Genomic DNA, 10,991 nt, shown 5'->3' with positions numbered 1-10,991 from the left:
AGAGAGAGAGAGAGAGAGAGAGAGAGAGAGAGAGAGAGAGAGAGAGAGAGAGTCGTCACACGTATGATTCTTTGTGTGGTTCTCTTTCTGTTGCATATTGTATATGACAAGATCCCCAACCACTACCATCACACACACACCTTTCATGTCTCTCACACATGTACCCACTGAGGGCTGACAGGGTCGACTAAGTTCTAATAGGTAAATCAGCATGTCAGCCAAGAACTGTCTGAATATACTGCAATATATTCCTGCATTTTGACACTTTTAACTCTATTGAATAAGTGAACATCACAGTTTTGAGACTATTGTTTCTGGTTGTCTGCAAAAATAAAAAAAGGAAAAAAGAAGAGAAAACACAGATGCCACCGCACACACCTTTGCGCACTTGAACATGCACACACACACACCTCTGTAGGGATTAGAGTTGGCATCGGGCTCAGGAGGTGACACAGCTCTATCCGTACTGGGACTCAGTTCTGAATCTGAGTGTGTCGCTTATAACAAAACACACACTGCCACAACAGCTGAGAACTAATTAAATTGAAATAATGAACTTATTTGAAGACCAGAAGCTGCTTATCAATCTCCCTCTCCAGACATTCAACACATAAAACATAAGAATTTGCTTTAAAATCTTAATTAAACACTTTTTGTTTTGGGGTGTTTGAACAGTAACTCAAAGCATTTAGATCATAGCTCTATAAAAGCTAATGGTTTTGTTTTTTGTCTCTTCAGCACGGTTCTATTTATCTTTTGACTAGAATTGTTATAGACTCAAATTTCTTTCTACATTCAATCTGTTTGTGATTTACATGAATAAAATATAAGTAGGACACTGGAAACCACCTTATTATGCTCAGTATTTAGCCGCACACCTTTGCGAGCAGAAAAAAAGATGGCGTAAAAAAAAAGACCCTCTGAAAAACTCCCCACAGTTTATTGATGTTTGAGCCGAGACAAGCGCAGAGCTCCATCTGTAACTTTAGAAGACAACCTTGTTATTTTCAATAAAGCTATTAAAGGAGCTTCTTATGAGAGGGACAGGAGAGGTGAGGTGTCTCTTTGCCTTGGCCAGGAGGTTCAGAGGATGTGCAGGGAAAAAGATGCCAATCTCTACACCAAGGGATGTATTATATGACAGGTCTAATTTAATATTGCGATATTGAGAAACCTGCTAAGGCACTTCCTGTGTCTGAGGGCTGCTCAGCAATGGAGCTGGTGCTTGCTGAGTTGGTTGTTTGGGATACATTAGTGAGAAAAGGAAATGATTTCATGGTACATATTTACTAGATGAGTGATGGCAATGTGCGACTATGCAAACCTTGACTTATGTGATAGACTGTTTTATGATGTATTTGTCTAATATTAGACTCCCTTCACAATGGATGATGACTCCGCTTTGCTCTCCATGACCTATTAGACTGCTGGACCGCAGAAAATTTGAAAATCGTCCTTCCGTGTGAAGGCATTCTAGATGTTGCTACACTCAGCACTTGCCAGATAGCTTTTTTCTTTCACATCCTAAAGGTGCTCTTCTGCACCCCACTTTTAGACTTCATATATTATAGACCAAGTGTATTTTTGGAACCATAGTCTGCAGTGCACATTAGTAATATTGGGCCACCATCTGAACCAGCATCCAAGTTCCAGTTGGGTTTGTCACGTGTCACGGTCCAGCTTCAACTTCCAGGTTCAAGTTAGAGGTTTAAATGTAAACGGTATATGTGCCTGCTCTGGCACGACTCTCTTGGACCACACAAGGATGCAATGTGCTACAAAATCACACCATACATAAATAACGCTACTGCCACAAGCATCAAGTCTGGACAAGATTGTTTCCATGTCCTTGTCATGGTTGTAGCCAAGGCATGAGACTAAAGCTCAATGGTCAAGTCAAGGTGGTGTGTGTAGGTACCCTGTCGCAAATATGGTCTCACTGTTGCCAACATGCTCTACACTAGTACCACAATAATAAACCATTACTACCTCAAAACAGAAATTTTGATCATGGTCTTTTCACAACAAAGAGCCTGCTGCATTTTACTAACCACATGAAACCTCGTCAGTACCAGGCAAAGATCATCTACTTTCTGGCTTTTTAAAATTTATTTTACATCAATGTTGGGGTCTATATCCAGTGGGAATGACGTGTGAATAGATTTAAATGTTACATTTCATTTAAGATTAGACATGTTGATTTGTTGAAACACAGGTACACATCTAAGCATGGACCAGAAATGTGTGTTTGTATGAAACTAAAACAGATGATAAATTTACCATACTGCAGCATGCTTAAAGTCAGGTCTGTAATACTTGCTGCCTGTGGCATCCAGTCATCTGAGGACAGGACTTAGTCTAACAATTTCAAATGTTTAGAGCATGTAAAGCGATTATTTATCTATGAGCACAAACACACTTGCAAAGGAAATAGACACACACACGGCCACGCACATTCTACCTCACGCAAAGACTGCCAACGTGGCACACCCTGCAGGTGTTGAAAGACCATCTAAGGTCTTTACTGAGACTGTTACATGGAGGAAATTTTCACAAAACTAAGAGTGGAGCTGAGAAAACATACACACACATCATAAACTGTACACACAAACACACATACACACATCAGATATTATGCATCATTTAATCCCAGGTGCCTTGGGGAGTCTAAGGAAAATAGGGAGGCTGAACATAATTTCTGAACATGAATAACAAGAAATGGGATTTGTGTTGGATTTTTAGCCCCCCAGAGAGAAGCAGAGGGAAAATGAACATCAGGAAAAAAATTGAACAAAAAAAAAAAAAAAAAAAGAAAAGAAAAAAAATGAAATTAACAATCTTCTCCTGATTCATTTGGCATTAACAAACAGAATATATAACGGCAGTCATCAGTGAAGATGGGTAGGAGTTAATCCTGGACAGGCAGAAGAATTAAGAGCTCAGAGGGAGATTTGTTGAATTAATTTGCTGCAGGTGATTGGTGGGAGCCAGTGTGAGGTGTCCAGCTGCTGGTTGGCTGTTTGTGAAAGGAACGTTTGTGAGAATGGGCTGAGGTCTGAAGCGCTGCCATCATGGCTGCAACATCAAACACTCTGACCCGTGTAAGCCTTTGCTTTATCCAGAGGAGCTCTTTAAAATGTCTCTAGTGACGGCGTTTCTGACTGATGGAATTTAAGTGATTTAAATTGGATTGATAATGTGTTTTTTTATTGATTTTAACAGCTGCTGTCGGAGAACCATTTGCATTGGTAATAAAGTTTCACATGCAAGCACTTAACATTTCACCCATTAATCACAATACAAATGTGGGTCAAAACTATAAAATCCCAAATTTATGGCTTTAAAACATCAATTAAAAATGTAAACAGAACATTTGATATATGCAACATTTAGTTTGAAGTTTCTGATATGAAAATGATATTTCTGCTCAAATTTTCATGTCTACCATGCCTACAGAATTGGTGAAATTTTAAAGTAAATGTTGGCACCACGGTCTTACTGAAGTTGATAGATTAAAAAAAATAAAAAGGTGAGCAAAGGAAATCCAAAACAAACTTTCAAATATCAAAACTACAAAATGGAGTGAGTCACTGTTTATGAACGAGAAACGCTGGATAAATCCAAGGTCTGGCTGCTCCATCTTAACATTTTCATTACAGGGAAAAACTCTGGCTTGCTCGTATTTATTTAAAGCGGCCACAGCAGTCTTGGATGACTTTATAGTCAAAGAAATTACTGTGGTGGAACCAACAAGCATGTGCTCATTTGGAAATGTAGTAAACATATTCTTTGGAGATCTTTGCAACTATTCATCTGAAGAACCAAACTACTCTTCCTTATTTTATGATCCAAATATTTGACAATTTTAGGGTGGAAGTTGGTGCTTTCCACGACCCAAGCAGTTTTGGAACTATGAGCAGACCAAAAGTGGAAGACAAATAAAATAATACTTTAATTGGTGGGCTGGATATGTAAAATTTGGATGAGTCAGACTAAACAACTGATAAATGACACAAAACTGGTGAATCTTTGATAACATGACCAAATTTACTAACAAACATAATGCTTAAACAGTGTAAACTACAACAGCAGAAGAGATATTAAACTGTAAACTACAAAAATGTTTTGTTTCAATATAATTGTAGCATAAATTACAAACCGCAACCAAGAAAAGCAAAACAGAGGCTCCAAAAGATGTTTGTCTTCTTGTAGTTTTAGCAGAATATCTCATAAAACACTGAACAGATGTCAATGAAACTCTCAAGAAGTAAGCATTTGATGAACCAAATCTTTCTTTTCAGCATAAGGTGACATTAGTCTGGCAGGATAAGCAATGGGCGATAAATTAATACAATAGCAGTTTTCCCACTAAATTGTTATAAAAAATCCACACCAGGACTCTGAGCTCAAACTCAAAACCAAAGAGCTGTTCAAACTGACAAAGATAATCACAGGGGAAACGTGACACTAATGGCAGTTTGATGCTAAAAATGTTTTCCAAAAAGAAGAAAAACAACGAAAAGAGAAGAAGAAAGATTTGGATTGCTGCCAGCTTTGTGCAAATAAAGTTCAATAATTCAAAAAGAGCAGCAAACACAGTCTACGAGCTGAAACTTCAGATCTGCGCCGAGAATAAAGCCAACCCTTGTCAGGGATTTCACAGATATGACTGGGACTTATTGCTGTGTCACTGCAGACAGTGATTAAAGGAGAGATTAATGGGATGTAATGCAAACACATGTCACACAGCCACCACAGTAAAGCGAGAGGGGAGGAGACAAAACAAGGGGGGAAGAACAGGCAAAATAAAACCTGAAAACGAACATATCATTAAACAAATAGCTGTAGAAAACAGAGACGACAGAAGCGACTACACGGCTCCGAACAGCAGCAGAATTCCACGGCGAGGAGGAGAGAAGCGATGTGGAAGTCCTGCTATAAGCTCCCGCTGCAGATTAAAAACTGGATGGAGCGGGGAGGAAGGCGGGAGAGAGGGAGAAAGTCTAAAAGAGCTGCAGAGGGAAAATAAGGGCTTTGTGGTCTGGCTCGAGTTTGCTCTGTAAAGCCATGATGCGTGCTGAGGGGGAGAGAAGACGAAGGAACCGGAGAGCAGCGTCGGTGGGAAAACACAATGAGGAGGCAACAATATGAGAGCAGAAAATGAAGATGTAGATACTGCATGGTAAACTTAGAAGAAAGATTAAAGGCCTTGAATTCCTTTCAGGAATGCGTATAACTCAGCAGCTTTCATGCCACAGTTTGAAACCAGTCATGTTATGACACTGAGATCTGTTTGTGCTCAGAGGGATGACTATCAACTATTACCACACGAAGTTTAACTCAACATTAGTAGAACTGACTGCTAAGCTTCTGTAGATGTGGCGACCATGTTTAAAGAGACTGACTCCAAATGTTATTCAGTTGTAGATGTAAAGCAAATGATTTCTTTTTGGAAATATTTTGCTAAAAACATAGACAAACACACACGGGCAAAAACATTATTACTCCATCTTCGACTTCAGTGACGCATGATAAAAAGGAGGGATATACAGTATTTCAGGCTGATGCTGTGGAACATTAGCTCAGATTGTTTCTGGGATTTTATGTGTGTGTGGAAATAGGGATGGAAAACAACACTATTGAGTTTGTGCGAGCTTGGCTAGATGGTGATGTGTGTGTGTTTGTGTGTGTGTGTGTGTGGGGGGGGGTTCCTTCCTAAAAACACAAACTCTGTCTATCATTCGTTGTTACTCTTTGAAACTCTCTCCCCTTATATTTGTGTTATTTCCTTGTCACACAAACACACAAAGGCTAATGCACAACCCGTGTAATAAATATGGTAATCTGATGCCAGCAAGTCTTTTGTTATGGAACAGAGAGCAGAACGCCACTAAAAGTGTCCCAGAGCAACAAACAAACAAAAAAGTTTTTTCACAATGTTATTACATCGCTTTGACAGAAAATGCTGTAGGAAATAAAGGCAACAAGTCAACAGTTTTGTTAAAAAAAAGGAAGATGGAGCCACAGTGATGAAAATGGAGACGATGAAAGAGTATAAACCTGGCGAAGTGGAGAACAGATGAAGAGAGGAAAGCCTTAAGTTGAATTTTTAATATCTCACCATATGCTCATCTCCACAGGTAAAGGCTTCTTTGCTAAGAATTACCAATTCACAGGCCGTCTGTGTGATGAATAGATGGAACCAGGAAAATAAATAAAGGCCTAGCATTTCTCAAAGGAATGCTTATCACCCATATCATCCTTGTTTGAAAAGAAACAATAGAGTAATGCTGAAAAATATGTAACTTTATTTGCAATGTCATAGAAGTTTGGAATATGTTAGTGCTTTCGATCGCTTTTGGGCATGACTTTCAGCTGCCACAACAATTTCTGTAAAATAGACTTTTGTATTGCTACTAGGGCTGCCACGATTATTCGATCAGTCAATGACTAATCGATTATTAAATTAGTCATCGACTAATTTAATAATCGATTAGTCATTTTTTTTTGTTCTTTGTTTTTTTTCTCTCCAAACTGCTTTGACACCTTCCACTGCCACATCTGCCTTTCTGTCCTTGACACACATGCACAGTAGTGGTAACCGGTGTATGCCGTGGACGTCACAAGACATTATACAGACAGGCTCTGGTATCATGGCTACCTGACAACGGAGCTCAAAAGTGTGGGATCATTTTAAGAAAACGAAAGAGAAACCTGTGCAATATCTGCAGAGCAGAACTTGTCTTCCACATCAATTATTTTTAGTTAGCATATAGCTAAAATCTAACVATGGTTATATAATAGCAGCTGCATTCTGGCGCAATAAGCTCTATGATTTATATTCAATTAACAAATGATCTGATTAGTCGAATAATCGAAAAAAAATAATCGGTGATTAATCGATTATAAAAATAATCATTTGTGGCAGCCCCAGTTGCTACTTTTGTGTCTTGACATGACTTGGTTCCAAAAGTTAATCAGTTGTAGATGCATATAGATGCACACATATATTTAAAACTCTCAATACAGTCCATTTAGTGTGTATTAAGTTATTTTGCTAACAGACAAATAGGGTTGACTGAAAATAGTTAATGACAAGAAATTTAAACAAAGATCCAGCACAAGATGTTAGCGTTCAAAATATGTTGATAATCAGGTTCTGTTTTTGCCACACCAAATTACAGGTCAACATCTGTTTGATTGACATTTTTGAATTTTTAGGGTTAGTTAGCTTGTGGCAGCCATCTTGAATCAGATTGACTCCAAATAATACCCAGCTGTTGAAGTCAACCCAATAACTAGTTTCTGCAAGTTTCATTAAAATTTGTCCAGTGAGACATGAAATAATTGGTAAGGGAAACACATGCAAAAAACAAAAATCATCCTTTTGTCTTCAGCGGCAGGCATTACCAAAAGTGAGTAATGAGCGAAAAAAGAAAAAAAAATCATTTGAGTAGAACGGATGGCAGAAACGAATATTGATTGGGCTGAGAAGCTGGAGGAGTATGGGAAAGGAAGATGAGGAGGGCGATCTCAATTCCAGCCAGAGAAAAAGACAAGAAGGCTGAGACATGGGTGAACACAGATGATAAGGAGAGCCAGTGATAGATTGGGAGCTGTACCCCTCCGACAGTAAGGTGAATCAATAATCTTCCCTTTTTCTCTCAGCTCTTCGTCTGGCTCCCTCGGCCCTCCTGGCTCCACAGCTGGGTGCTTAGCTAACTGTAGACCCAGAATGAGCCTCCTCCTGCCCTCTCCCTCTAACAGACTGTTTTCATCGTAAGGATCTCCCTTAAAATATCCTCTTTGGGAGCTCCGAGCTACGGCTTGACTAATGACAATTATACCTATATTTGTGTATATTTACACTGTGTATTTTAAATGTTCTTTCTTTTTGATGGGATCCCGGTCACAGCATGATGGGTCGACTGTCCGGCAGCCATCGCGCTCCGTTGGCCTGGTCTGTGGGAACCGAAAGGCTCGGCCACTATAATTACCTTCCCAACTCAAAACATCCCTGACCCAAATGCCACCTCTCCCTCTAACATGACCCAGTCTTCCCAGCAGTGACTTGGCCATTCGAGACACATCCCCGTCTCGGCTTTACGCGCCTGCTGACAAGGCGAAATGCGCCGACAAACGCGCTCGCTCGCTCACAGCTGGCTCCGCCGACACTGGCATCCATCACATCTTGTGAAACTTAATCTCTCTGAGAGGTGGAACAGCTGCAGAGGCACGCATGTACATGTGTACACGAACACACATGCATGTTGGAAGATTAGCTGGGTTAAACTTGTTCATCCACAAACTGGCATGTGACGAGGCACCTCTGACCTGAGCGTAGCAGGCTCTGGTCGTAAAACAGCTTGTGGTCTACTTTCATATTGTGCATCCAAGTATCTACAGAGAGCAGCAGAGGAGGTTCTCCTTCTGAACACAAAGGAAAATAATAGGGATACATAATATCAAGACTTTACTATTGCTACAAAATCAAATAAAGGCCGAGAATTTTTGTCGGAAAGTATATCAGCAATAATTTGGGGCAATCAATCAAACCAAGTTTTAGCTCAATAGCTGTAAGTTAGTTATGAGTTACTGATATAATCCTTTTTGTGGTTTCGAGAACATTTGGCTGTGATGTCCATCTTGAATTGGGTTGACTTAAACATTTAATCAGCTCTAATATTTGCTTTCATTGGAATCTTTTGGTTGATAAGATACTTTGGTAATAGACAGAATTTATGCTAATAATGAGTGCAAATTTGAAACAGATCTTGTGTAAAAAAAACATGATCCATGAAATAGTTAGCTAATGGTAAGAACAAAACCACACACATGCACTAACGCAGACATGAACAAGAAACAAAATATCACTCCTGCTTTGCCTTCGGTGACGGGGGATAATTATGCCAATGATGCCAATAATATAGCAAGCTTATGATGGACTCCCACTGTCCAAAAACTAATTTAGATAATATGAGGCTGGAATAGTGAAACACATTGAACGTGTTGAGAGTGTAGGGATGTAAGAAGCGAAAGAGAGGAGTGAGAAAACTGTGCAACTGATATAACATCGCAATACTCACAAGGGAATGTATGTTAAGAATATATTGTCAGAGATGAAGGTTTTAATTGAGAACTGCCTCATTTAATGGATAAAAATTGATCCCTGAAAAACAATGATTGAGTATTCTACAGGGATGAGTATAGGATGAAGCAACACCTAATGAAGAAACCTGTGAGGTGCATCTGTCTCGCCTCCATACGAGTGTCTCGCTCCCTCACACCTAATTGCTGCTAGGAATACTTGCAAGATTGATTTGTAAGCCGGCAAGGTACGTAATGCTGCCGTACAGACAGCTTTTGAGCGAGACTGCTGACTGCTGTCAAACACACTGACACACACAGCACATTACGGTCACTGAGTTACGGCGGTGGCGTGGAAGACACCAAACAGCAGCAAAAAAAAAATAGGATGCAATCACCACATCTTCCTTTGAAAGCAGTTCAGAGGAACAATAGCCTATTAGGCTATTTTCAAATCTGTTCAGATAGACTGGACACGAGCCTGGCGGCGTGGAACCCACACAGTGAAATCCATCCCGTTGGACGAATTCACTGAGCCCACTCAAAACAGACTCAACTGACTGCCTCACAGTGTCTGCATGCACCATTAGACGGCCGTCCAGTCTGCAGCACGGGTCCAGTCAGGAGAAAATACCTCTGAGTAGGCAGCCCCAGTGAAAACCAAGCCTCCTTAATCTCTTATCAGCCTTAAAAAAGGACATTTCAAGGGGCCACCCTACAGCACCAAGAACTGCAATAATAATAATCTCTCTTTGCATCTCACAGGAATGCAATTTACAGATTAACACAACTAGACCCCAATATGTTCTGTGACAGAAAACAAGGAATGAGACGAAAGGTTAGACTTGGGAAAAAGACAGTAAATGACATATTATATTAAGTAGACTTGACTGGGTTGAACTGTTATCAGCTGCGTTTGACCCAAAAATGTTTCAGGAGGACCTTTCCCATTTTTCTCAAACAGTCATAAAACTAAGAAGGCAGAGATCCACACAGAGAAGCGGGAAGCACAGCTGCGTATCACTGCTGTGGACTGTCAGAAGAAGTTGAAGCTGCTGTCAACAATCACACAATAAAACTGCACTGAGAAAAAAAAATCACAAGACATGTGCTTACCATTTCAAAAAGCCCTGCAGGGAACCGTCATTAAAAAATATTAATAATAATAAAACCTCGCTGTCAGCATGGACAGATTCAAGCTCTGAGTCCGTCCGCCGTCTGCCTGCACAACATCCACCGCGGCTGCAACCCAAATAATCCACCACCGTGCGTCTGTTTCCAACCTCCCTCTCTCCCTCCCTTCCCATCAGCTGCACTCTCTCTCGCTCCAGTAATTTCCTACCCGGTTTGTGTGTCTGTGTGTGTGTGTGTGTGTGTGTGTGTGTGTGTGTGTGTGTGTGTGTGTGCGTATGACTCTGTAAGGTAGCTGCTCAGTCCCCCTGTGTGTGATGTGGATGGAGGGGAAGCTGGTGCTGATTTAAAGATGCAGGCGACCAGCATTAAATGCTTACAGCGTTACATCGTTTTATTCCAGGGAGTCCGGGCTTTACCAACAAAAAAACAAACAAACAAACAAACAAACAAATAAATAAAGAAAGAAAATAAAGAAAGAAAATAAAGAAAAAATACAATAAACAAAACAAAAACAAAACAAAACAAAACCCTAACTTTCACGCCTGGTGGGAGATAAAACCATTCCAATACAGTGATGGAAGAAAACAGATTCAGACGTGATAAAATAATAATAATAATAATAATAATAATAATACAATTAAGTAGGTCCTCTAGATGGGTTCTTCTTGGAGGAGAGACAAAATGTTTCATTAAAAATACACCCAGAGGACCTACTTAATTGTTTTTTATTATTTTTATTTTTATATCTGGATTACTGAGATGCATCAGGA

General features: G+C 39.9%; 1 protein-coding gene across 17 annotated transcripts in view; it reads right to left on the bottom strand.

The window, feature by feature from the left end:
* LOC106532527 (receptor-type tyrosine-protein phosphatase delta) overlaps positions 1–10,348 on the bottom strand; it is an 80,618-nt gene extending 70,270 nt beyond the window's left edge. For 8 of the 17 annotated variants that reach the window (XM_014028604.1, XM_014028609.1, XM_014028607.1 and 5 more), the window contains exon 1: positions 10,204–10,346. The gene's annotated coding sequence lies outside the window, so the exon portion shown is untranslated. Of the gene's footprint in view, positions 1–10,203 lie in introns of all 17 variants that reach the window. The other 9 variants (XM_014028596.1, XM_014028601.1, XM_014028602.1 and 6 more) reach the window with 2 other exon arrangements.
* Positions 10,349–10,991: the final 643 nt, after the last annotated feature.

This window comes from Austrofundulus limnaeus, unplaced genomic scaffold, assembly GCF_001266775.1.
Source record: "Austrofundulus limnaeus strain Quisiro unplaced genomic scaffold, Austrofundulus_limnaeus-1.0 Scaffold787, whole genome shotgun sequence".
In the NCBI taxonomy this organism is placed as follows: Eukaryota; Metazoa; Chordata; class Actinopteri; order Cyprinodontiformes; family Rivulidae; genus Austrofundulus; species Austrofundulus limnaeus.
Note: the sequence above shows the minus strand (reverse complement) of the source record. Positions and strands in the feature narration are given on the sequence as shown.